At 43.0% G+C, this 27,601-nt stretch overlaps 1 pseudogene; it reads left to right on the top strand.

Moving 5' to 3' along the window:
• Window positions 1-4,244: 4,244 nt before the first annotated feature.
• Window positions 4,245-27,601, top strand: part of LOC135517005 (NAD(P) transhydrogenase, mitochondrial-like) — a 49,100-nt pseudogene continuing 25,743 nt past the window's right edge.

Here is a 27,601-nt window from a genome sequence, read left to right on the forward strand (position 1 = left end):
ATCTGCCGCAGAGTAATGTGTGTTTTTTTCTCAATTTGGCTGTTGGGAAGAGAATCATGCGGTAGGACAAGGCTATGTATGTTTGAAAGTCAGTGATTTATGTTTACTAAAGGTTAATGAAGCACTACAAATGTGATGTGACTAAAATAAGACTAAAATGAAAGGGCATTTAGTTGACTAAAATGGGCCACTGTTTATGTAAAATTTTAACAATAACAAGACTAAATCATTATTCAAATGTGAACTTGATTATATTTTAGTCAAAATGACATGGACCAACATTTACACTGCCTTGGCAAGACACTTGGATTGGACAGAGACTTTTTTATGAGTAGTGTCCAAACACTGGGGTTTGGAGACAGTGCTTGGTGTCTTCCTGCCCCTGCTACTTGAAAAGGAGCAGAAGGGAGAGCTGTTGTACGAAGGGCACTTAGGGGTAGAGTTAGACCCCTCCGTCTTCCCTGTGAGCGGGAGCATAGACATTTGCCGCTGCACGAGGTGTAGGGTCTTAAGGTCTTAACTCATTTATTGACGCTAGCTACCTTTAGCTCCTTTAGCGCCAATTGACGATAGGGTCTTCTGGCTGGGGGACTTTTGTTAAGAGCCCTGATGAGGTACAGTTTTGTAAAACTAAGGAATGCATCTTTCATATCAGCAAGATTTTTATTTTTGAAAAACAAAACGGTTAAATTACTACACACCTTTATAGGGTTTGGGTTCCCACATGGCCATATGTCCATGTTACAGTGTTTGTTTACGGAACGCAAAGGCGTACCTGTGCGAATTAGCTATCTGCGTCGCCAAACACCTGTGTATAATCGTAAACAAATGTATCATCGGGCAATGATGCTCTGCTGAGGGCGGGAGAGGGCCCTGAGCTGCTGACTTAAGCATCCTCTTCTAGGTGGAAGAGATTAGCCATGCCCTCGACATGGCTTTCCCACCCCGCTCACTCATTGCTATATCTTGAAACAGTGGGTGGAAGTCCTCGGGGTACACATCCATCACCTTGGCCCAGGTGAGTTGTGGTTTTGGGGTAGCCTCCTAGCTCGAAGGCTGTGAGGAAGATGAGTCTCGGGGAGGGATGCTATGCACATTCTCCTTCTGAGGGTGGTCGGGGGAAATTCCCTACAGTGCACACATGGTTAGCAAGCGCTGGCTTAGCATGCTCAAGAAGCCACAACCAGGCAGTACACGAAGCGTGTATCATTTCCTGCTATCGCAGTCCCACATGTACACAGGTATGTCGGTGCTGGGGCAGGAGCCCTGCTCGATTCTGCCTGTGCAGGATCAGCAGACTCCATGGCTTCAATAACTGTATTCCTCTGGCAAAGCATAAATTAGCTAGCATTCGCCTCGTGGTCTAATAGCCTAGCTAGTTATCGAATTTATAGCCTGAAAAAGTGTGTGTTTTCTTGGTCTCTCAACAAATGAAGTGTTTCGACCGTCGAGCTGTGATGTAAGGGCAGTCAGTCTAGTCAACACGGCATGAGGGAATGTGGGTTGATCTAAACGAGAGAGGGGAGCTAGAAATTGTACCTTTCCCAGTAGAATAGCCAGTTTGGTGATATAGCTGGCCAAGTTAGCTAAGCCTTGCGGCGATAGCTAGTCAAGTCTCAGTAGTGACAATTGTGTGACAATAGCTAGCACATGAGACTTAGGGGGGGTAGAAAAATCAAAATAGCTATTTCTACACAACACAAAATTTTTCCTTTCAGTCAGTTGTTCAACACAAAGGACGAGAGCTGAGATCCTACGTTCGGCAGTGTTAAGATTGAGGTTCACCTGAGAAGAGTTAAATAAGAAGACAAGATTCAAGTTGTGCTGATGAGAGCTTCAGGAGCTGAGGAAAGCTTTAGTGATCTTCCGCAAGGAAAAGAGGTGAGAATGACCAGAGGGAGGGGTTCGATTCATTCGCTACTCAACCTGCCTGTCTCTGACAGACATTATGTGATTGGTTCTTCATAGTAGTGATCTGCCTTCTATCCCATTGTGATTGTGTACCCATTGTGATACAGTACCAGTCAAAAGTTTGGACACACCTAATCATTCAAGGGTTTTTCTTTATTTTTACTATTTTCTACATTGTAGAATAATAGTGAAGACATCAAAACTATGAAATAACACACAATGAATCATGTAGTGACCAAAAAAGTGTTAAACAAATCAAAAAATATTTTAGATTTTGATTCTTTAAAGTAGCCACATTTGCCTTGATGACAGCTTTGAATGCTGAGAACTTGTTGGCTGCTTTTCCTCCATTCTGCCGTCCAACTCATACCAAACCATCTTAATTGGGTTTAGGTCAAGTGATTGTGGAGGCCAGGCCATCATATGCAGCACTCCATCACTCTCCTTCTTGGTCAAATAGCCCTTACGCAGCCTGGAGGTGTGTTTTGGGTCATTGTCCTGTGAAAAACAAATGATAGTCCCACTAAGCGCAAACCAGGTGGGATGGTGTATCGCTGCAGAATGCTGTGGTAGCCATGTTGGTTAAGTGTGCCTTGAATTCTAAATAAATCACTGACAGATTTCCACCGGTCTAATGTCCGTTGCTCATGTTTTTTGGCCCAAGCAAGTCTCTTCTTCTTATTGGTGTCCCTTAGTAGTGGTTTCTTTGCAGCAAATCGACCAAGGAGGCCTGATTCACGCAGTCTCCTCAGAACAGTTGATGCGGAGATGTGTTTCTGTGAAGCATTTATTTGGGCTGCAATCTGAGGTGCAGTTCACTCTAATGAACTTATCCTCTGCAGCAGAGGTAACTCTGGGTCTTCCTTTCCTGTGGCGATCCTCATGAGAGCCAGTTCCATAACAACGCTTGACGGTTTTTGCGACTGCACTTGAAGAAACTTTCAAAGTTCTTAAAATGTTTCAGATTGACTGACCTTCATGTCTTAAAGTAATGGACTGTCATTTCTCTTTGCTTATTTGAGCTGTTCTTGCCATAATATGGACTTGGTCTTTTAACAAATGGGGCTATCTTCTGTATACCACCCCTACCTTGTCACAACACAACTGGCTCAAACACATTAAGAAGGAAAGAAATTCCACTAATGAACTTTTAACAAGACACACCTGTTAATTGGAATGAATTCCAGGTGACTACCTCATAACGTAGCTCAAATAAGCAAAGAGAAACGACAGTCCATCATTAGTTTAAGACTTGAAGGTCAGTCAATCTGAAACATTTCAAGAACTCTGAAAGTTTCTTCAAGTGCAGTCGTAAAATCCATTGAGATAATTCCAAGAGTGTGTAAAGCTGTCATCGAGGCAAAGGGTTATTTGAAAAATCTCATATTTTTATTGGTTTAAAAGTTTTTGGTTACTACATGATTCCATATGTGTTATTTCATTGTTTTGATGTCTTCCCTATTATTCTACAATGTAGAAAATAATAAAAATAAAGAAAAACCCTGGAATGAGTAGGTGTGTTTTACATGCTCCTAACCAACTGTGCTATTTTGTAATTTTTTTGCGTTGTTTGTAACTTATTTTTGAAAACTTATTTTATACATAATGTTGCTGCAATTACTCCCCTCAAACTGTAAGAAGAGTTTTCCTTTAACGAGTATGATGAGAAGGATATACTACTTTCCTGGGAACAGGCCCAAAATCCCCATTATTTGCGTGAAGACAAGATGGAGAAAAAGGGGGCGGAGGTCGGGCTGCCTTCTGATAATTCGTAGGCGAGCAAGTAAACTCCCACTGCCATCCGTTCTAATGGCTAACGTGCAATCATTGTAAAAAATAAAATTGATGACCTAATATTAAGATGATCCTACCGACAGGACACTAATAAAAACTGTAATATCTTATATTTCACAGAGTCATGGTTGAACAACGACACAGATAATACGAGCTGGCAGGATTTTCCGTGCAGCGGCAGAACAGAGAAGCTACGTCTGTTAAGAAGTGGGGTGGGGGTGTGTGTGTATTTGTCAATAACAGCTGGCACTAAGACCGCACTCAACCAACTGTAAGGCCATAGGGCAAACAAGGATATGCTCACCCAGAAGCGGCGCTCCTAGTGGCCAGGGACTTTAACGCAGGCAAACTTAAATAAGTTTAACCAAAATTTTACCAGCATGTCAAGTGTGCAACCAGAGAGAAAAAAACTATAGACCACCTTTATACACATAGGTGCATACAAAGCTCCAGTGACTCGCGAGTCAAGTACCAGTGACTCTCTCAATACGGAAGTGGATGCTACGTTACAGGACTGTTTTGCTAACACAGACTGGAATATGTTCCGGGATTCATCCAATGGCATTGAGGAGTATACCAGCTCAGTCATCGGCTTCATCAATAAGTGCATCGACGACATCATACCCACAGGGACCGTATGTACATGTCCCAACCAGAAGCCATCGATTAAAGCAACATCCGCATCAAGCTAAAGGCTAGAGCTGCTGCTTTCAAGGAGCGGGACACTAATCCGGAAGCTTATAAGAAATCACGCTATGCCCTCAGACGAACCATCAAACAAGCAAAGCGTCAATACAGGATTAAGATTGAATCCTACTATACCGGCTCTGACTCTCGTCGGGTGGCAAGTAACTTGTGACATTTTCAACTTCTCCCTGACCAAGTCTGTAAAACCTACATATTTCAAGCAGACCACCATAGTCCCTGTTCCCAAGGAAGCAAAGGTAACCTGCCTAAATGATTACCGCCTCGTAGCACTCACGTCGGTAGCCATGAACTGCTTTGAAAGGCTGGTCATGGCTCACATTAACAGCATTCTACCGTATACCCTAGACCCACTCCAATTCGCATACTGCCCCAACAGATCCACAGATGACACCATCTCTATTGCACACCACACTGCCCTTTCCCACCTGGACAAAAAGAACACCTACAGGTATGTGAGAATGCTGTTAATTGACTACAGCTCAGCGTTCAACACTATAATGCCCACGAAGCTCATCCCTAAGCTAAGGATCCTGGGACTAAACACCTCCCTCTGCAACTGGATCCTGGACTACCTGACGGGCTGCACCCAGGTGGTAAGGGTAGACAACAAAACATCTGCCACTCTAATCCTCAACACTGGGGCCCCTCAGGGGTGTGTACTTAGTCCCCTCCTGTACTCCCTGTTCACCCATGACTGCGTGGCCAGGCACGACTCAAGCACCATCATCAAGTTTGCTGATGACACAACAGTGGTAGGCCTGATCACCGACAACGATGAGACAGCCTATAGGGAGAAGGTCAGAGAACTGGCAGTGTGGTGCCAGACAAAGGAGTTTGAGCAAGACAAAGGAGTTAATCGTGGACTACAGGAAACGGCGGGCCGAACAGGCCCCCATTAACATCGACAGGGATGTAGTGGAGCGGGTCGAGAGTTTCAAGTTTCTTGGTGTCCACATCACCAACAAACTATCATGGTCCAAACACACCAATATAGTTGTAAAGAGAGCACAACAAAACCTATTCCCCCTCAGGAGACTGAAAAGATTTGGCATGTGTCCCCAGATCGTCAAAAAGTTCTACAGCTGCACCATCGAGAACATCCTGACCGGTTGAGTCACTGCCTGGTATTGCATCTGCTCGGCATCAGACGGTAAGGCAATACAGAGGGTAGTGCGTACAGCCTAGTACATCACTGGGGCCAAGCCTCCTGCCATCCAGGACCTATATAAATGGCGGCATCAGACGCAAGCCCATATCAAATCAAAATCAAATCAAATGTATTTATATAGCCCCTCGTACATCAGCTGATATCTCAAAGTGCTGTACAGAAACCCAGCCTAAAACCCCAAACAGCAAGCAATGCAGGTGTAGAAGCACGGTGGATAGGAAAAACTCCCTAGAAAGGCCAAAACCTAGGAAGAAACCTAGAGAGGAACCAGGCTATGTGGGGTGGCCAGTCCTCTTCTGGCTGTGCCGGGTGGAGATTATAACAGAACATGGCCAAGATGTTCAAATGTTCATAAATGACCAGCATGGTCGAATAATAATAAGACAGAACAGTTGAAACTGGAGCAGCAGCACGGTCAGGTGGACTGGGGACAGCAAGGAGTCATCATGTCAGGTAGTCCTGGGGCATGGTCCTAGGGCTCAGGTCCTCCGAGAGAGAGAAAGAAAGAGAGAAGGAGAGAATTAGAGAACGCACACTTAGATTCACACAGGACACCGAATAGGACAGGAGAAGTACTCCAGATATAACAAACTGACCCTAGCCCGCCGACACATAAACTACTGCAGCATAAATACTGGAGGCTGAGACAGGAGGGGTCAGAAGACACTGTGGCCCCATCCGAGGACACCCCCGGACACCCCCATACAATTGTAAGAGACCCCAGTCACCCTTGTCATAGACTGTTTTCTCTGCTACCGCACGGCAAGCGGTACCAGAGCGCCAAGTCTAGGACCAAAAGGCTCCTTAACAGCTTCTACCCTCAAGCCTTAAGATTAATTGTTCAGCAATCAAATCAAATCAAATCAAATTTTATTTGTCACATACACATGGTTAGCAGATGTTAATGCGAGTGTAGCGAAATGCTTGTGCTTCTAGTTCCGACAATGCAGTAATAACCAACAAGTAATCTAACTAACAATTCCTAAACTACTGTCTTATACACAGTGTAAGGGGATAAAGAACATGTACATAAGCATATATGAATGAGTGATGGTACAGAGCAGCATAGGCAAGATACAGTAGATGGTATCGAGTACAGTATATACATATGAGATGAGTATGTAAACAAAGTGGCAGAGTTAAAGTGGCTAGTGATACATGTATTACATAAGGATGCAGTCGATGATATAGAGTACAGTATATACGTCTGCATATGAGATTAATAATGCAGGGTAAGTAACATTATATAAGGTAGCATTGTTTAAAGTGGCTAGTGATATATTTACATCATTTCCCATCAATTCCCATTATTAAAGTGGCTGGAGTTGAGTCAGTGTCAGTGTGTTTGTTGGCAGCAGCCACTCAATGTTAGTGGTGGCTGTTTAACAGTCTGATGGCCTTGAGATAGAAGCTGTTTTTCAGTCTCTCGGTCCCAGCTTTGATGCACCTGTACTGACCTCGCCTTCTGGATGATAGCGGGGTGAACAGGCAGTGGCTCGGGTGATTGATGTCCTTGATGATCTTTATGGCCTTCCTGTAACATCGGGTGGTGTAGGTGTCCTGGAGGGCAGGTAGTTTGCCCCCGGTGATGCGTTGTGCAGACCTCACTACCCTCTGGAGAGCCTTACGGTTGAGGGCGGAGCAGTTGCCGTACCAGGCGGTGATACAGCCCGCCAGGATGCTCTCGATTGTGCATCTGTAGAAGTTTGTGAGTGCTTTTGGTGACAAGCCGAATTTCTTCAGCCTCCTGAGGTTGAAGAGGCGCTGCTGCGCCTTCTTCACGATGCTGTCTGTGTGAGTGGACCAATTCAGTTTGTCTGTGATGTGTATGCCGAGGAACTTAAAACTTGCTACTCTCTCCACTACTGTTCCATCGATGTGGATAGGGGGGTGTTCCCTCTGCTGTTTCCTGAAGTCCACAATCATCTCCTTAGTTTTGTTGACGTTGAGTGTGAGGTTATTTTCCTGACACCACACTCCGAGGGCCCTCACCTCCTCCCTGTAGGCCGTCTCGTCGTTGTTGGTAATCAAGCCTACCACTGTTGTGTCGTCCGCAAACTTGATGATTGAGTTGGAGGCGTGCGTGGCCACGCAGTCGTTGTGTGAACAGGGAGTAATGGCCACTGGACTATTTACATTGACACCCCTCCCATTTGTTTTGTACACTGCTGCTACTTGCTGTTTATCATCTATGCATAGTCACATTACCCCTTGCTACATGTACAAATTACCTCAACCGACCAAACTGTTCTCGAACTGCACTGTTGGTTAAGGGATTGTAAGTAAGCATTTCACAGTAAGGTCTACACTTGTTGTATTTGGCGCATGTGACAAATACATTTTGATTTGATTTGTTTTACTGTACATAGAAGCGAGTATCTGAAAGAGAACCTCTGTAAAGTCTGAACAGTTAGAAGTTTGTTAGAAGGTAAGGAAATACCAGGACAAAGTGTCTATAATACTGTAATAAGTTCACATAGTAGCTGTCACAAACTCCAAATTCCAAATTCCACACAGTTGTCACTGACCAGCTGGATATTTTTTTCCCACTGTGCAAATAATTTCTGTGCATGCTTACAAATTCCATTTTTAAACAGGTTTTTGCTTGGCAGACATATTTGTTTTGACTGACATTTGTCAATAAAACTCATGAATGCAACTGTTTATGTAAAACTGTTTTGTGTTGCACTAGTAACCCTGGTTGTCATGAAAGGAAAATGGTAAAACAATTTCAATGTGAGGATAAATATTAGGGCATAACAAGCAGATAAATGAAAGTAGTATAAACAAAATGCTATTGGTTATTTAAAGGCAACATCCTTTTAAAGCTGAGCTAGCTAACACCCGCGGTAACCACACATTCCTAACATAGAGACAGTTAAGAAAAAACAGGAACCAACTCTGCACGACATGTAAGGAGAGATAAAACCAAAGACATAAAGAAATGGTATCATCTCCTTGCTTTGTCATGCTGAGTTTGACTGTAAGCTACAGTATTTCAACTTCAAGGTCTCAATTAGTATCAGGTAATGTCCTGTTATCTATTCACATACTTCTATTTCTCCAGTCATTACCTTACCAAGTTTGGTTGGGGAATTTGATCTAATGGCACCAGACCCATGTCTGACCTACAACTAGCACGAATACAAGAAAGCAATGTGTATGGAGAGAAGCTGCAGGGTTTTACTATTTGGCTTATTCACTACATTTGCATTTTATGTTTCCCAGTCAAATCTCAAATCTTGCAATGGCAGCTTCCACATCAGCAGATGACTGGACTAGCCCAGTTTAAAGGCCTTCGAGTACGTAAAACTGTCCGACACTACCACCTGCTGGAAATATAATATCTTACACCAAATACCACAGACATCTATATTTGGGCCTCATAAACCACATTTCAATCCACAGTTTTCATATGAGCAGTGGTGACCAGTCAATCAGGTCATGGTCCAAACACACCAAGACAGTCGTGAAGAGGGCACGACAAAACGTATTCGGCAGATTTGGCATGGGTCCTCGGATCCTCAAAAGGTTTTACAGCTGCACCGTCGAGAGCATCCTGACAGGTTGCATCACTGCCTGGTAAGGCAACTGCTCGGCCTCCGACCGCAAAGATTGATATAATAACCATCATATCAAAGTAAACATGCAGTTTATTAGGCTTCAGATGAAATAAATTATAACTGCATTGCTGGGTTTAGAACTGGCATGAACGGTATTTCACTGTACTTGTGCATGTGACACTGAAACTTGAAATGAAAATTAAATAAGTTATGATGAACTTCACAGGGTGGTAAAAGTGCAATTGATGAGCTTGATGCTCCTTTCCAATAAATATCGAGGGTCTTATTCTGGTGACATGATCATAGATGCTTGGCTGCTGTTTGACAAATGAAAATAATCTCACTCTTTTGTCCAAAATAATCTCATGTAAGGCCATCTGTGTAATGTGCACACCATCTGCATTTGTCAGAAAACCTTCAGTTCAGTTGTATTTCTTTATTCAGTACATGGGAATGTAGCTGCAACATGTATTTTGATGCATACCCGCGGGAAGTAGGTGTGCTGCAGCACCCCCTGACAAATCTGGGGGAAAAATGTGCATGTTTTTATATGGATTTTTACATTTTTGCATGAAAATCTGTTGCCAATTGGATGGAAACCTAGCTAATGTTGCACATCACTATCGACAACTCAGGTCAAGAAAGATAGAAAGGAAGGCAGACAGGCAGAGTAGAGAGATTAATGCGATTGAAAGAAACAGAATTTTCATCAGGATATTTTCTACTGTTATTATTTGTTGGCTTTAGGCCTATGTATTTTACCTAGTTGATGATTGAAGTTATAGGCCTACTTCTGCATTGGCCATCTCCGAGTTCAATGTCATTTATTTGCGGATAATGGATAATCCTGGAAATGGTGGATAATCCTGGAAATGGTGGATAATCCTGGAAATGGTGGATAATCCTGGAAATGTTGGATAATCCTGGAAATGGTGGATAATCCTGGAAATAATGTGGAAGTTTTCCCGAGACACTGTTGCACAGAAAAGTTCTCTGCCAGTTTCTGCATCCCACAGGGATTCTGTGGAATCCCCATTGGATCTGAAAACACCAGCAAGGACAAGAACCTCAAAGTATGTTTTTAAATGAGTGGTCCTTCCATCTCTCTCCAAAAACACACCTTCCCTCCAAATTAGAGCAGTTCAGAATTATTTTATGGATGGTGTCTGGGATGAACAGTACAAAAGAAGACTATGTCCCGCACATGAGTAACCACCATCCACGTCGGCCCTGGTTGCATCCTTATCACATTCACCCCGCATGGCTGCCACTCATTCCTTAAACAATAAGACCATTAAATTGCACATTATTTTTTACATCCATATTTCTCCTCCTGCAGGCTGCTGATGAGCTAGTTGCTGACAGGTTGGTCCTGGGGCTGGCTGAGGGTCAATCTGATCATCTTCTTCCAACTCCATATCAGACTCTGAATTGACAGAGACAGTCTTCCACACTAGCTTCTCTCACCGCAAAAAAATATTTCTAAGGCCCTCTGAGCAGAGATTTTTTTCCCATACTGATTGATTGTGGTAAGGATGCATGCAAACCTATTTATTTGTGTCCCTCCCACAATTTGCACCTGGCTGTGGTAGAGTGTGGGAAAATACAGATTTTTTTTTTTTTTACATTATATTGAAATAATGTAGCGAAATAATGTATTGTAATAACATTGTACAGGTTCCCGCAAGACATTGTGTAGTTTCACACAATACAAAGGGTAAAGAGTGCGAGAAAAGCGGAAGACAGGCAGGGAGTCAGACAAGTTCTTGGTGCTATGTTGAAACAGCAGGCCCAGGGAGGAGGAAGAGAGTGGCACACAGCAAAGCTTTTAGTTTAATTTGTACTAGTTTTCATCTACACACACACTTTCCCACACTTTTATTACCAGTGTACCCGAACACCACATATGTAATATAAATGTGTAGGGGGGTGCACATTGTGCAATCAATGAAAACATGTTCTTCACAGAAAATAAGCCAAGACCAATGAGTCTCAGGTTGAAAAAAAGTATTAATTGTATCATTTTTCTTTTTGTAAATATTGAAAATGGGTTCCACAGACCCAAACACCACACACGGGTTAAAGTCTACTGTACTGTATCATACTGTACAGTATTCTACTCAATAAAACTCTACTGTCTGGTTATGTACCATACTGTACTCTACTATGCTCAACTGGACTGAACTGTGCCGTACTGTACTGTGCTGTTCAAACTTGTGAAACATAGCCTAGAGGTCTATGATTTGTTCATGAGATTTGGTCTGGTCCTGACCGACCAAATGTGTAATTGTTTAGGGGAGCTCGTAATAATAATACCCAGTATGCTTTGCAAGTGTTTGTTTTCACATTTACATTTTGGTAATTAAGCAGATGCTCTTATCCAGAGCAACTTAGTCACTCTGGGCATAAAGGGTCAATATCAACTAAGGTAGTATCTCCTACCAGCTGTGCTTGTTTTTTTGTGTATAATGTGCAGCACAGCTGGTTGGAGAAACCATTCGAGTTGCACAAAATGGAATATAACGTTGCAGATGAAGTTAGGAATTACTCAATTTCATTTTCACAACATCTAAAGACCAACATCACTACACTGAAAGCTTTGCTGTTTCTAAAATGACCTATTTGTTCATGTTTTCCAAAGCTCCCATACTGCAGAACGAGCAACGAGGAAGTCTATTGCAGGTGGTCTAAGTGTCTGAAAACCAAGTGAAATCCCTTCCATAACATGTCATTTGCATCAAAAGTAAAGATTTGGTTCAAAAATAGTCAACCAATCCTTTAATGAGATTTGAAAGTGTGATGTAGCTAATTCTCCAGATGGTGGCAGCAGCTGCATTGAGAATGTGACGAAGATTTTCAAGAGGACTGTAGATATCTTCCATTTAATTCAAAGGGTGGGATAATAGGACAAAGCACTGTTTCTTCATTGTTTTCTCTCCAGATTCAAATATTTAAATTCCACCAGCCCAACCATTGTGTAACAAATAATTTACTACCTGGATATCTTAAAACAATCATCGATATAGCCTAAGCTCTTGCAGTGATGCTGTAGAATGTATCAGGGGCTTTCATTAAGTGCCCTCACACCCTACTGCCAGTGCCCCCATGACATCCCCTGTGCCCCTTCCCAGAGCGGCAGCCAAAGAGCAGTTCAAGTCGCTGGGAGCTCAGACTCTGGAGGTGGACATTAAGGAGGCCGGTGACGGCCAAGGCGACTACTCCAAGGAGATGTCCAAGGAGTTAATTGAGGCTGAAATGAAGCTGTTTGCCAAGCAATGTCTGGAAGTAGACATCCTCCTCAGCACGGCACTCATCCCTGATATGCATAGTGACCACCAAGAACACACCTCACTACCGCTTTCCCCTCCCATAGAGACAAATCTGTATCTCTTTGTCCTCTTCAACCTGCTTTACACCTTCCTCTGCACTGCTGTCCTCCTAGTCTGATCTGTTTGTGTTCTGGCCTACTCCATTGTCATCGTCAAGCCATAAGGAGTTGGCAAGAGAGCAGAAAAACTGGCAACCAGTTTGTTGTCATCCTCGATTTCACCCCTTCTTTGTTCTTCCTCAATCAAGTACGAAGTGCATGTACTGCTATCATCAGCTTTTATCTGTCCAATCCTCTCAGGTTCTAAGCGGCTTTAAGGCTTCATCAGCTCAGTTACCTAGTAGTAGTTAAGGTAGTGGTTAGGCCCTATCCATCTGGTTAACTCTGCCCCTCAAGGCTGAGTTGGTATTATTCCCTTCCTTAGTGTTTAACATGATTTTTGAATGACTTCCTCATCTCTGTACCCCACACATACAGATAATTGTAAGGTCCCTGAGTCAAACAGTGAATATCAAACACGGATTCAACCACAAAGTCCAGGGAGGTTTTTCAATGCCTTGCAAAGAAGAGCAGCTATTGGTAGATGGGTACAAAAATGTAAAAAGCAGACATCCGTTTGAGCATGGTGAAGTTATTAATTACATGTGGATGGTGTATCAATACAAGCAGCTACTACAAAGATACAGGCATCCTTCCTAACTCAGTTGCCGGAGAGGAAGGACACCATTCACAGATTTCACTTTGAACCAATAGTTACTTTAAAACAGTAAGAGTGTAATGGCTGTGATGGGAGAAAACTAAGGATGGATCAACAAATCTAAAAGCGAGTGACGTTTGAAACAGTATTAGCGCACACCCAGCTAACTAGCTCGCCATTTCACATTGGTTACACCAGCCATTAGGCTGAGAGGCTTGAAGTCATAAACAGCGCTGTGCTTGGGAAGAGCTGCTGGCAAAACGCATGAAAGTGCTGTTTGAATGAATGATTATGGGCCTGCTGCTGCTCAGTCAGACTGCTCTATCAAATCAGACTTAATTATAACATAATAACACACAGAAATACGAGCCTTTGGTCATTAATATGATCAAATCCGGAAACTATCATTGTGAAAACAAAACGTTTATTATTTCAGTGAAATACGGAACCGGGTGGCATCCCTAAGTCTAAATATTCTTGTTACATTGTGTCACGTTCTGACCATCGTTCGTGTGTGTTTTCCTTGTTTTAGTGTTGGTCAGGACGTGAGCTGGGTGGGCATTCTATGTTGTGTGTCTGGTTTGTCTATTTCTATGTTTGGCCTGATATGGTTCTCAATCAGAGGCAGGTGTTAGTCATTGTCTCTGATTGGGAACCATATTTAGGTAGCCTGTTTTGTGTTGGGCTTTGTGGGTGATTGTTCCTGTCTCTCTGTTTGGTGCACCAGATAGGGCTGTTTCGGTTTTTCTTGTTTTGTAGATTGTTCATCTTTATTAAAGATGTTTACAAGTAACCCTGCTGCGTTTTGGTCCGCCTCTCTTTCCCCAGAAGAAAACCGTTACACATTGCACAACCTTTAATGTATGTCATAATTACTAAAATTCTGGCAAATTAGTTCGTAATGAGCTAGGCAGCCCAAACTGTTGCATATACCCTGACTCTTTGTGAAATGAACGCTAGAGAAATGACACAATTTCACCTGGTTAATATTGCCTGCTAAACTGGATCAGTAGTTATAACTAGTGATTATGATTGATAGTTTTTTATAAGATAAGTTTAATGCTAGCTAACAATTTACCTTGGCTTCTACTACATTTGCGTAACAGGCAGGCTACTCGTGGAGTGCAACGGTTAGAACGTTGGACTAGTTAACTGTGCGGCTGCAAGATTGGAACCCCTGAGCTGACAAGGTGAAAATCTGTCGTTCTGTCCCTGAACAAGGAAGTTAACCCACAGTTCCTAGGCCGTCAATAAGAATATGTTCTTAACTGACTTGCCTAGTTAAATAAAAGGTATAAAAAATAAAATAAAAAAAATAATCTGAAATCGGCGCCCAAAAATACCGATTTCCGATTGTTATGAAAACTTGAAATCGGCCCTAATTAATCGGCCATTCCGATTAATCGGTCGACTTCTAAAAGCAATTCAGTTTTATGGGTGTGCTTGTAAATTGACCGGGGAGTTTCAGGATAAAAAACCCCCTAATGGAATGGAAATCCTAGAGAAAAACCTGGTTTCCACCAGACACTGGGAGATTAATTCACCTTTCAGCAGGACAATAACCTAAAACACAAGGCTAAATCTACACCCGAGTTGCTTACCAAGAAAACAGTGAATGTTCCCCGAGTGGCCTAAGTTAGTTTTGACTTAAATCTGTTTGACAATCTATGGCAGAACCTGAAAATGAGTGTCTAGCAATTATCAACAACCAATTTGACAGAGCTTGAAGAATTTTGAAAAGAATACTGGACAAATATTGCACAATCCAGGTGTGGAAAGCTCTTAGTGACTTACCCAGAAAGACTCATAGCCGTAATCGCTGCCAAAGTGAATCTAACATGTTTTGAATTTCTATTCTGCTTTGACATTAGAGTATTTTGTTTAGATTGTTGACTAATCAAAAGAGAACCACCATACTCTCCCAGAAGCTTGCTGATGCGTAAAACCCACAAATTCAGACAAACAAAAATGATTTGTGGTGGGCTATCTCATGAATTGATGTCATGTATTTAGGTGAGCAGACACCTGGGACAGTTGATTTGTGAGTTGCCTTTCGTGCCCGCTCCCATACCCTACAATTCTGTATTTCTTTGTAACTCATTTGTGTACAGGTAGACCAGAAAAGCCACATCCCTGACTGGCAGAGGAGTGGCAAATCTGATTACAATCACCTGCTGTTCATCAGTTGTTCTGTACAAGTGCTGTTTTGAATTAAACAAAATTGTACCTAGAAGGCTGTAAAGCCGAAACGTCTGTGTACGCAATCGCTAATGCAGTGGGAAAAAAAAGTAATAATAAAGTAAGCCTTTTGCGACATATTTTAGAGTGCCAAGCCATTACAACTTTGTGTGTAGATCATTGACAAAAAAAGAAGACATTTTTAATCCCACTTTGTAACATAACAAAATGTGAATACTTTCTGAAGGCACTCTCTCTTGTCATGCGTTGTAGACGGCCTTGATAAGATATGGAGCTGTAGTTGTGAATGACATTTTCCTTTCCACTGACATGGCATGTGGTTTCAAAGTCATTGATGTTGTGTAATGGTCCCATGTCTAGGACATGTATAGGGGACAAGATAACTAGCACTACAGGTTCTGTTAGGTGGGGAGCAGTGATGCAGTACTCGAGACCACATATTGAGTGTCTCTGTGTCGGATACACTTTTACTCGTTCTTGACTCGGTCTCAGACAGTGAGGACTCGTAATTTCTTCTCGAGACCAGCCAAGACCAGTGGAGTAAAAAACACATAATTATCTGTTTCTATTCATTCAGTGCAAAAAAATAATAATTACACTCCTTTCTTGAAATATTCATCTTATGGCCTATTGAAACCTGGGATTCCAACTTTTCTCGTAACTTTACTTCAATTTACTTTAGTTGAAAAATATCCTCAAACTTTGTATGAATTTCCTTGACTCGCCAGTAGGGAAGAGTGGGGGAAATGTTGAGAAAGTTGCAGGTTCATCATTAGTAAGGAGAGACGGGGGGTGGGGGGGGGGAATTGTAACAGTATTTATATCTATTATGGACAGATTTGCGCAGTGCGGAGCCTATTGGGCCTTCTGTGTGTGACAGGCTCGTGATGCTGAAAGGACAGCAACCGTAATACCAGTGCACTCTCAACTGGTTGTCTCATGGAGCATCTCACAGAAGAATGGCATCGATAGGAAAGACGTTTCAATGTATATCTACCAGTAAATGCTAACTGAGGCAACAATGGGTATGCAAACCAGGTATTGAAAAGGTTTTGTATGTAGTCTTATTTGCGAAGCGCTTTTCAGCAATTTCAGTCATAATGTAGTGTTTGCATGAGCATTTCTAAAGGCTTTGCTCAAATTTTTTTCAAGTTAAATCAATTGATTGGCAGATGCTTTTATATCAAGCGTCTAATGGCCTAGCCAATGGCTGACTCAGCTAGCTAGCTAGATTTATCTCCCCAGAGTCCACCAAAGAAAAATCCTGATTGGTTATTTTTGGGATATTGTTTTTCTTCAACTGAAGAGATAAAATCGGAACATCGTTGAAAATAATAATATTATTATTTTATAAATCCTTAGCCTTTCTCTGAAGGCATAGTAAGCCCACATTGTTCCCCACTGTGTTTGGGTTAGTAATCATTTGTAGAGTGTCTCTATTTTCCCTCAACATCCATTATTTACTATTCTGAATGTCTAAAGAATCCATATGTTCTGAAATAGGAACACAGAAATACTGGACTTTTTTTATTATTATGGTGGTGATTTGACAATTACATTCATGGTCTTGTCATGGTCTTGAATTGGACTCTAATTTTTCTGGTCTTGGTCTTGTCTCAGACCCCTCGTTTCTCCCTCCCGGTCTTGCATCGGTCTCGCTTTAGGTGGTCTCGAACACAACACAGCTGGAGTGGCTGACTCCTTTGGTCTGGTCTACACAAGCCTACCCTGGCCTGATCAGTACTGCTGTGTCATATTCTGACCAGTTCAACTTGACCTTGGAAGAGTTTCTCTGTGTCTTCATGACATCCGTTTACTTTGAAGCTAGTTTAAACATCAGAAAGAACCTGAAAACATTGCCTAGCATAAACCGAGATCAACAAATTGCAATTTGTTTATTTGCCAGGGTTTGATTAATTATCTTTAAATCTAGACTTTAAGACATTGTTGTACAAAATGCTGACTAAAAGTAGACAAACTGCTGTGCTGATTGAGCACCCTGCTGGCACTGCAGACAAGAAGCTTATTCAACATGGTGTTGACCTCTCTGACCATGGTGCTGTGTCCTCAGGTCGCAAGGCTCCTATCCTGATCACCAAGAACATGGTGGAGAGCATGAAGGATGGCTCTGTGGTGGTGGACCGTGCCTGGAGATCTCTCTGTACACAAGGTCAGTCAAGACAATCTATTATTATTCTCATCTTCAGTTTCATCATTTGTTTCTCTTTTGACACCGTGGTGAACCTGCTTATGTCCGTATCATATGGATTGCCTAGACCTGGTACCGCAAGGTTACCTACTAAAATAGTGTAGATCCTTTTCTCAAAGGTTGATGAGAGAAGAATCCACAATTTGTCTTTCAGTAAAATAGCTGCTTCTGTTATTTTTTAGGGTGTGACCCACATAGGCTTCGCTGACCTGCCCAGCCGCCTGCCTACCCAGTCCAGCACCCTGTACCCTGTACTCCAGCACCCTGTACTCCATCAGCCCTTCCACTGAGAACATCCACTATGAGGTCAAGGAGTAGTTTAACTATGGCACTATGGACCACATCATCAGAGGATCTGTTGTCATGCAGGTGATGTGAAGCAGCTGGGTTTGGTTACATCTGTTATTAGCAGCAGGAGCGGCAGGGTAGCCTAGTGGTTAAAGAGTTGGACTAGTAACCGAAAGTTTGCGAATTTGAATCCCCGAGCTGACAAGGTACAAATCTGCCATTCTGCTCCTGAACAAGGTAGTTAACCCACTGTTCCTAGGCCGTCATTGAAAATAAGAGTTGGTTCTTAACTGATTTTCCTAGTTAAATAAAGGTAAAATTAAAAAGACTTGCATAACGAGGGAAGACTGGTTAATCAGGGAATCTATGATGAATTTACTTGCTCTCCCTCTGCAGTTGGCAAATGAAATGGGTCTCAATGTTTGGTTATGGAAATTGTTTTGGAAGATATTGGTAAAATGTGAATTTTGAACCCATAAGCTCCCTTTATTTTTTGGGGGGATTGTTGGTAGTTCTAACAATGTTGTCCTCTCTATCTGCTGTAGAATGGAAACAACCTCTTCCCAGCTCCTCTGCCCGATAATATCACAGTGGCAGCCCCTCCCAAACCCAAGAGCATGAAGGAGCTGGCCAAGGAGAAGGCTGCTGCCGTGTCCCCCGTCAAGGTCACCCTGACCACTGCTGGCATGTACGCTGGAGGTGAGACACACCAGCACTGACTGCACTGACTGCCTAGACACTTCATTCATTTATACTTACATTGCCTTCCAGGGTCATGTTCAGGAGGTAACAAATGGAGGAAAATGTAGTAAAATGATTTGAAGCTACCTGGACTTAATGCTCATTTTCATGTTCTGTTCCACAATTTTTGCTACGGTGTGCCCTAACGAACACCACCCGGATCCAAGTCAGTTGTTTACTTAATTCTAACTTAAGGGGAATAAAATGGCTGACACAGCAGAAAGCAGAGGATCCAGAGCAACACTGCTGGCTGTCAGAATAACGGCCTCTTAATCTGAGCCATGTAATGAGTCTCTGTGAGCTTGTATGGTGGTCTCCCTCTCTCTCTTTCTCTCGCTCACCCTGACCTGGGTTAACAGGACTATCGTGGGGGGTTAAAGCAGCCTGTTAGTGTTTTATTACCTTTCACATTCATTACATTGTTCTATTCTCTACTAACACTAGCAAGTCATCGCATAGCTGACTAATGTGGGAAAGGTGAGCTGTAACCCCATTCTGAGAGCAGCATCAGCCGTGATTAGACATAAACGCTACCCTGAACTGAAATCTGTGCAGATTATTTCTATTGGTTACAGGCGGCGGCTCAGAGGTTAGTCTGTGTGTGTGTGTGTGTGTGTGTGTGTGTGTGTGTGTGTGTGAGAGAGAGAGAGAGAGAGAGAGAGAGAGAGAGAGAGAGAGAGGGCAGGCAGGCAGTAACTCTCTGCTCTGTTCTGGAATCAGATCAAAGAGACCCAGAGAACACAGCCTTCTTCCCCAACATTCAGATAAATGAGCCACAAACTGGGTTCACACGTAAATAAACACCCTGAGATAAACAAACATGCACATTTATCTTTATGTCCTTTCATGAGTTAGTTCGCTCCGTATCTCTGTCTCTCCTCCATGAAGCCAAGGATGGAAGGTGCTGCTGGAACATCTTGATTTTCTGACCACTGGATCAACCATGCGAGAGGCCAGAAAGGCAAAATGGCTGAGAGCCCCTTTGAAATGAGGATTGGTCACCTAATTAGAGCTCACCCTAACCTGCCCCCCCCCCACCCCCATCCCATAAACCACCACCAGCAGCCTCTTAGTGCCAGGAAACTAGGTATAATAAAATGTGAGATGACGAGCCCTCCCTCCCCCTGCTGTGTCTGTCTGAAGTGGTGCTGTAGCTGTTTCCCACAGACCCCTGCTCTGGTAGTGGAGACTGTAGATGGCAGGCCTGTAAACCCCGTTCACACATTCCCCCGAGCAGCTCGTTCTGGGTTGGCAGTGGTTGGCGCGTCGCCACCACTACAGTTTGGTTGCTGCAATTGCTGCCTAGCTGAAATGCTAATGGCATCATATCTGTCTCTTGTCCTCACTTAAGAAAATTAGCAGACAATAGAAAGAGTCTAGTTTGCCTCACAGGCCTCATTAAATTCATGTCAACACCTCATGGGGTTTAGAGACCTGCTATTCAGTATGGACATTGGATATGCGGTGTGGTGTAGTGTTATTAAGTTATTAATGAACTCTCTCCCTCCTTTCCCCCTCTCAGGTCTTGGCACCCTTTTAGGCCTGGGCCTGGCTTCCCCCAATGCAGCCTTCACTCAGATGGTGACCACCTTCGGCCCTGGCCACCATTGTGGTGTGGTGGGTGAGCCCAGCAGTTCACTCCCCACTCATGTCCGTCACCAACGCCCTCTCTGGTGCGTGTTTATGAAGACTAATCTTAATGAACTGGATACAGAAGACTAAACAGAGGCACGTCATTATTTTGTAATGCGGTATATTCAGGAATGTATATATATTCAGCAGCGTAATATATATATATATATATATATATATATATATATATATATATATATATATATATATATATATATATATATATATATATATATATATATATATATATATACGCTGCTCAAAAAAATAAAGGGAACACTAAAATAACACATCCTAGATCTGAATGAATGAAATATTCTTATTTCTTTACACAGTTGAATGTGCTGACAACAAAATCACACAAAAATGATCAATGGAAATCAAATTTATCAACCCATGGAGGTCTGGATTTGGAGTCACACTCAAAATCAAAGTGGAAAACCACACTACAGGCTGATCCAACTTTGATGTAATGTCCTTAAAACAAGTCAAAATGAGGCTCAGTAGTGTGTGTGGCCTGCACGTGCCTGTATGATCTCCCTACAATGCCTGGGCATGCTCCTGATGAGGTGGCGGATGGTCTCCTGAGGGATCTCCTCCCAGACCTGGACTAAAGCATCCGCCAACTCCTGGACAGTCTGTGGTGCAACGTGGCATTGGTGGATGGAGCGAGACATGATGTCCCAGATGTGCTCAATTGGATTCAGGTCTGGGGAACAGGCGGGCCAGTCCATAGCATCAATGCCTTCCTCTTGCAGGAACTGCTGACACACTCCAGCCATATGAGGTCTAGCATTGTCTTGCAGTAGGAGGAACCCAGGGCCAACCACACCAGCATATGGTCTCACAAGGGGTCTGAGGATCTCATCTCGGTACCTAATGGCAGTCAGGCTACCTCTGGCGAGCACATGGAGGGCTGTGCGGCCCCCCAAAGAAATGCCACCCCACACCATGACTGACCCACCACCATGCTGGAGGATGTTGCAGGCAGCAGAACGTTCTCCATGGCGTCTCCAGACTGTCATGTCTGTCACATGTGCTCAGTGTGAACCTGCTTTCATCTGTGAAGAGCACAGGGCGCCAGTGGCGAATTTGCAATTCTTGGTGTTCTCTGGCAAATGCCAAACGTCCTGCATGGTGTTGGGCTGTAAGCACAACCCCCACCTGTGGACGTCGTACCCTCATACCACCCTCATCGAGTCTGTTTCTGACCGTTTGAGCATACACATGCACATTTGTGGCCTGCTGGAAGTCATTTTGCAGGGCTCTGGCAGTGCTCCTCCTTGCACAAAGGCGGAGGTAGAGGTCCTGCTGATGGTTTGTTGCCCTCCTACGTCCTCCTCCACGTCTCCTGATGTACTGGCCTGTCTCCCGGTAGCGTCTCCTTGCTATGGACACTACGCTGACAGACACAGCAAACCTTCTTGCCACATCTCGCATTGATGTGCCATCCTGGATGAGCTGCACTACCTGAGCCATTTGTGTGGGTTGTAGACTCCGTCTCATGCTACCACTAGAGTGAAAGCACCGCCAGCATTCAAAAGTGACCAAAACATCAGCCAGGAAGCATAGGAACTGAGAAGTGGTCTGTGGTCCCCACCTGCAGAACCACTCCTTTATTGGGGGTGTCTTGCTAAATGCCTATAATTTCCACCTGTTGTCTATTCCATTTGCACAACGGCATGTGAAATGTATTGTCAATCAGTGCTGCTTCCTAAGTGGACAGTTTGATTTCACAGAAGTGTGATTGACTTGGAGTTACATTGTGTTGTTTAAGGGTTCCCTTTATTTTTTTGAGCAGTGTATATATATATGAGGTTAAAACTACTGACGAAAATGCATCCAGGCCTAAGATGCATCACTTAGGATTTGGTTTCAAATGAGAATTTATCACATTTTAAAACCCAGATGTTACTCATTTGATTTACTAATCTCTAAAAGGCATTGCTGTAACTGTGCAGAGGAGATTCCTTCACAGAACTGGCAGCTGCACCTGCAGGTGCTCTCCTCTCAGTGATGAGTAGGACCTAGAGGGAACAGGAAATGATTCATGCTCCTTGTAGTCTGGGGGATTTTAAAGTACTACTCTAGAGTGTGGATCCTCTTCAAGCAACTGGAAGCATAGGTCTCAGGTTCCACTCTGCGTATGCAGAAGAACATAGGCTAATGAATTATAGAAGAGGAATCTGTAATTTAATATTTATTCTGTAAATAAAAGAGACTGATTATTAGGCTGATACAATTAAAAATCAATGTTTGGATAGTGGCGAGAGGAAATTTGATGATTACTCAGTCCTAGTTGCAAAAGACATTCATTTGCCACCATTGCAAATAAATAGTTCCTGATCATTGTTGCCCTTTGCCCCCTTTCCCACCCTCCACATCTACTTCATTAAAACAGGAAGTGTTACAGACGTGGTGTGTGTGTGTGTTCGCAGCATGTTGATTACTCTTGACACGGGCGTAAGTGACACGCTGGCTGTGATATCTACTGCTTTCGAGGGCGATGTGCCTCATTAAGCTTTTCCTTGTTCCTCCGGGCGGCGGTAGGGCACTGCAGTCAGGGCATGGGTAGTGGTCCAGGAACCAGGAAAGGTTTGAATGTCTTAATGAGCCCATGGTGGTCCAAAATTAAATCCTTCATGTCGCCCCAGACGCTAACTTCAGAAGAGGCATGGTGGTGGCATCCAATGGAGCAATTATCTCCCTAGACCTACTGCACAGTTCCTGTGAACCACTTTATTAGTCCACACTATACATACAGTGGCAAGAAAAAGTATTTGAACCCTTTGGAAATACCTGGATTTCTTCATAAATTGGTCATAAAATTTGATCTGATCTTCATCTAGGTCACAAAAATAGACAAACACAGTCTGCTTAAACTAATAACACACAAACAATTATACATTTTCATGTCTTTCTTGAACACACCATGTAAACATTCCCAGTGCAGGGTGGAAAAAGTATGTGAACCCTTGTATTTAATAACTGCTTGACCCTCCATTGGCAGCAATAACCTCAACAAAATGTTTTCTATAGTTGTGGATAAAATCAAATGTATTTATATAGCCCTTCTTACATCAGCTGATATCTCAAAGTGCTGTACAGAAACCCAGCCTAAAACCCCAAACAGCAAGCAATGCAGGTGTAGAAGCACGGTGGCTAGGAAAAACTCCCTAGAAAGGCCAGAACCTAGGTAGAAACCTAGAGAGGAACAATGCTATGAGGGGTGGCCAGTCCTCTTCTGGCTGTGTCGGGTGGAGAATATAACAGAACATGGCCAAGATGTTAAAATGTTCATAGATGACCAACAGGGTCAAATAATAATAATCACAGTGGTTGTCGAGGGTACAACAGGTCAGCACCTCAGGAGTAAATGTCAGTTGGCTCTTCATAGCCGATCATTCAGAGAATCTCTACCGCTCCTGCTGTCTCTAGAGAGTTGAAAACAGCAGGTCTGGGACAGGTAGCACGTCCGGTGAACAGGTCAGGGTTTCATAGCCACAGGCAGAACAGTTGAAACTGGAGCAGCAGCACGGCCAGGTGGACTGGAGACAGCAAGGAGTCATCAGGCCTAGTATGGTTCTCAATCAGAGGCAGGTGTCATTAGTTGTCTCTGTTTGAGAATCATACTTAGGTAGCCTGGGTTTCACTGTGTGTTTGTGGGTGATTGTTCCTGTCTCTGTGTTTGCACCAGATAGGGCTGTTTTGGGTTTTCACGTTTCTTGTTTTGTTGTGTTCGTTTTTATCTTTGAATTAAACATGAATCAGAATAACCACGCTGCGCTTTGGTCCGCCTCTCCGTCAATGGAAGAAATCCCTTACATCCTGTTTCATTTTCATCAACACCCGCTGAATTGCAGTGTGACAAATTCAAATCAAATTACTAAAAATATTTAATTTTCATGAAATCACAAGTGCAATATAGCAAAACACAGCTTAGCTTGTTGTTAATCCACCTGGCGCATCAGATTTCAATACAGCTTTTTGGCGAAAGCATAATATAAGAACATCTCTCTCAGTAGACAAAATATTACATAAAACAGCAGCCAAGTAGATTGGTCACGAAAGTCAGAAAAGCAATAGATTAAATCGCTTACCTTTGATGATCTTCAGATGTTTGCACTCACGAGACTCCCAGTTACACAATAAATGTTCCTTTTGTTCCATAAAGATTATTTTATATCCAAAATACCTCCATTTGTTCGGCGCGTTATGTTCAGAAATCCACAGGCTCGAGCGGTCACGACATTGCAGACGAAAATTCCAAATAGTATCCGTAATGTCCACAGAAACATGTCAAACGTTTTTTATAATCAATCCTCAGGTTGTTTTTAAAATATATAATCGATAATATATCAACCGGGACTGACGCTTTTTCAATAGGAGAGGGAGAGACAATGGCTGCCCCACTCTGTTGCGCAAGCAAAACTCTGCGAACACTCAGCTATCCACTGACGCAATGTTATCTTTCTCCCTCATTTTTCAAAATAAAAGCCTGAAACTATGTCTAAAGTCTGTTGACACCTTGAGGAAGCCATAGGAAAAGGAATCTGGTTGATATCCCTTTAAATGGAGGCAAGGAGAGCTTTCAGGAAAAACAGCACTTCCTGGTTTGATTTTCCTCAGGTTTTCATCTACAATATCAGTTCTGTAATACTCACAGACAATATTTTCACAGTTTTGGAAACTTTAGAGTGTTTTCTATCCTAATCGGACAATTATATTGTTCGTTTCTAGTTTCTGGGCCTGAGAAATAGGCAGTTTCAAATGTTTTTTTTTAGCCATAAAACAAAACCCTGCCCCCTACACTCAAGAAGTTAACATTATGATTTCAAATGACATCACCAAGAGGTGAAATATATAGTGAAAACAATAGTGGTCCTAAAACGGAACCTTGAGGAACACCGTCATTTACAGTTGATTTGTCAGAGGACAAACCACCCACAGAGACAAACTGATTTCCAACAGATAAGATCTAAACCAGGCTAGAACTTGTCCATGTAGACAATTTGGGTTTCCAATCTCTCCAAAAGAATGTGGTGACCGGTGGTATCAAAAGCAGCACTATGGTCTAGAAGCACGAGGACAGATGCAGAGCCTCGACCTGACGCCATTAAAAGGTAATTTACCACCTTCACAAGTGCAGTCTCAGTGCTATGATGGGGTCTAATACCAGACTGAAGCATTTCGTATACATTGTTTGTCTTCAGGAAGGCAGTGAGTTGCTGCACAACAGCTTTTTCCCCAAAAAATTGAGAGGAATGGGAGATTTGAAATAGGCCGATGGTTTTTTATATTTTCTGGGTCAAGGTTTGGCTTTTTCAAGAGAGACTTTATTACTTCCACTTTTAGTGAGTTTGGTAAACATCTGGTGGATAGAGAGATGTTTATTATGTTCAACATAGGAGGGCCAAACACAGGAAGCAGTTCTTTCAGTAGTTTAGTTGGAATAGGGTCCAGTATACGGCTTGAAGGTTTAGAGGCCACGATTATTTTCATCATTGTGTCAAGAGATATAGTACTAAAACACTTGAGTGTCTCCCTTGATCCTAGGTCCTGGCAGAGTTGTGCAGACTCAGGACAACTGAGCTTTGGAAGAATACGCAGATTTAAAGAGGAGTCCGTAATTTGTTTTCTAATGATCATGATCTTTTCCTCAAAGAAGTTTATGAAGATATCACTGCTGAAGTGAAAGCCATCCTCTTAGGAAATGCTTCTTTTTAGTTAGCTTTGCGACAGTATCAAAAATACGTTTTGGATTGTTCTTATTTTCCTCAAATAAGTTGGAAAAATAGGATGATCGAGCAGAAGTGAGGGCTCTTCGATACTGCACGGTACTGTCTTTCCAAGCTAGTCGGAAGACTTCCAGTTTGCTGTGGCGCCATTTCCGTTCCAATTTTCGGGAAGCTTGCTTCAGAGCTCGGGTATTTTCTGTGTACCAGGGATCTAGTTTCTTATGTGTACCAGGGAGCTAGTTTCTTCTTTTTTGTTTTTAGGGGTTCGAGCATCTAGGGTATTGTGCAAGGTTAAATTGAGTTCCTCGGTTAGGTGGTTAACTGATTTGTGTACTCTGACATCCTTGGGTAGGCGGCAGGAGTCTGGAAGGGCATCTAGAAATATTTTGGTTGTCCGAGAATTTATAGCACGACTATTGATGATCCTTGGTTGGGGTCTGAGCAGATTATTTGTTGCGATTGCAAACGTAACAAATATAGTCCAGGATTATGAGGAAAAACATTAAGAACCATAACATTTATTCCATGGGACAAAACTAGGTCCAGAGTATGACTGTGGCAGTGAGTGGGTCCAGAGACATGTTGTGGCAGTGAGTGGGTCCAGAGACATGTTGGACAAAACCCACTGAGTCGATGATGGCTCCGAAAGCCTTTTGGAGTAGGTCTGTGGACTTTTCCATATGAAAATTAAAGTCACCAAAAATTAAAATATTATCTGCCATGACTACAAGGTCCGATAGGAATTCAGGGAACTCAGTGAGGAACGCTGTATATGGCCCAGGAGGCCTGTATACAGTAGCTATAAAAAGTGATTGCGTAGGCTGCATAGATTTCATGACTAGAAGCTCAAAAGACGAAAACATCTGGGGGTTTTTTGTAAATTGAAATTGCTATCATAAATGTTAGCAACACCTCCGCCTTTGCGGGATGCGCGGGGGATATGGTCACTAGTGTAACCAGGAGGTGAGGCCTCATTTAACACAGTAAATTCATCAGGCTGAAGCCATGTTTCAGTCAGGCCAATCACATCAAGATTATGATCAGTGATTAGTTCATTGACTATAACTGCCTTGGAAGTGAGGGATCTAACATTAAGTAGCCCTATTTTGAGATGTGAAGTATCACAAACTCTTTCAATAATGGCAGGAATGGAGGAGGTCTTTATTCCAGTGAGATTGCTAAGGCGAACACCGCCATGTTTAGTTTTGCCCATCCTAGGTCGAGGTACAGACACAGTCTCAATGGGGATAGCTGAGCTGACTACACTGACTGTGCTAGTTGCAGACTCCACTAAGCTGACAGGCTGGCTAACAGCCTGCTGCCTGGCCTGCACCCTATCTCATTGTGGAGATAGGGGAGTTAGAGCCCTGTCTATGTTCGTAGGTAAGATGAGAGCACGCCTCCAGCTAGGATGGAGTCCGTCACTCCTCAACAGGCCAGGCTTGGTCCACATCTTTCTAGCTGATTTACACGCTGAAGCTATGTTGCACTTGGTGACCTCTGACTGTTTCATCCTAACATCGTTGGTGCCGACGTGAATAACAATATCCATATACTCTCTACACTCGCCAGTTTTAGCTTTAGCCAGCACCATCTTCAGATTAGCTTTAACGTTGGTAGCCCTG

The sequence above is a fragment of the Oncorhynchus masou genome, chromosome 28 (genome assembly GCF_036934945.1).
Source record: "Oncorhynchus masou masou isolate Uvic2021 chromosome 28, UVic_Omas_1.1, whole genome shotgun sequence".
Taxonomy (NCBI): Eukaryota; Metazoa; Chordata; class Actinopteri; order Salmoniformes; family Salmonidae; genus Oncorhynchus; species Oncorhynchus masou.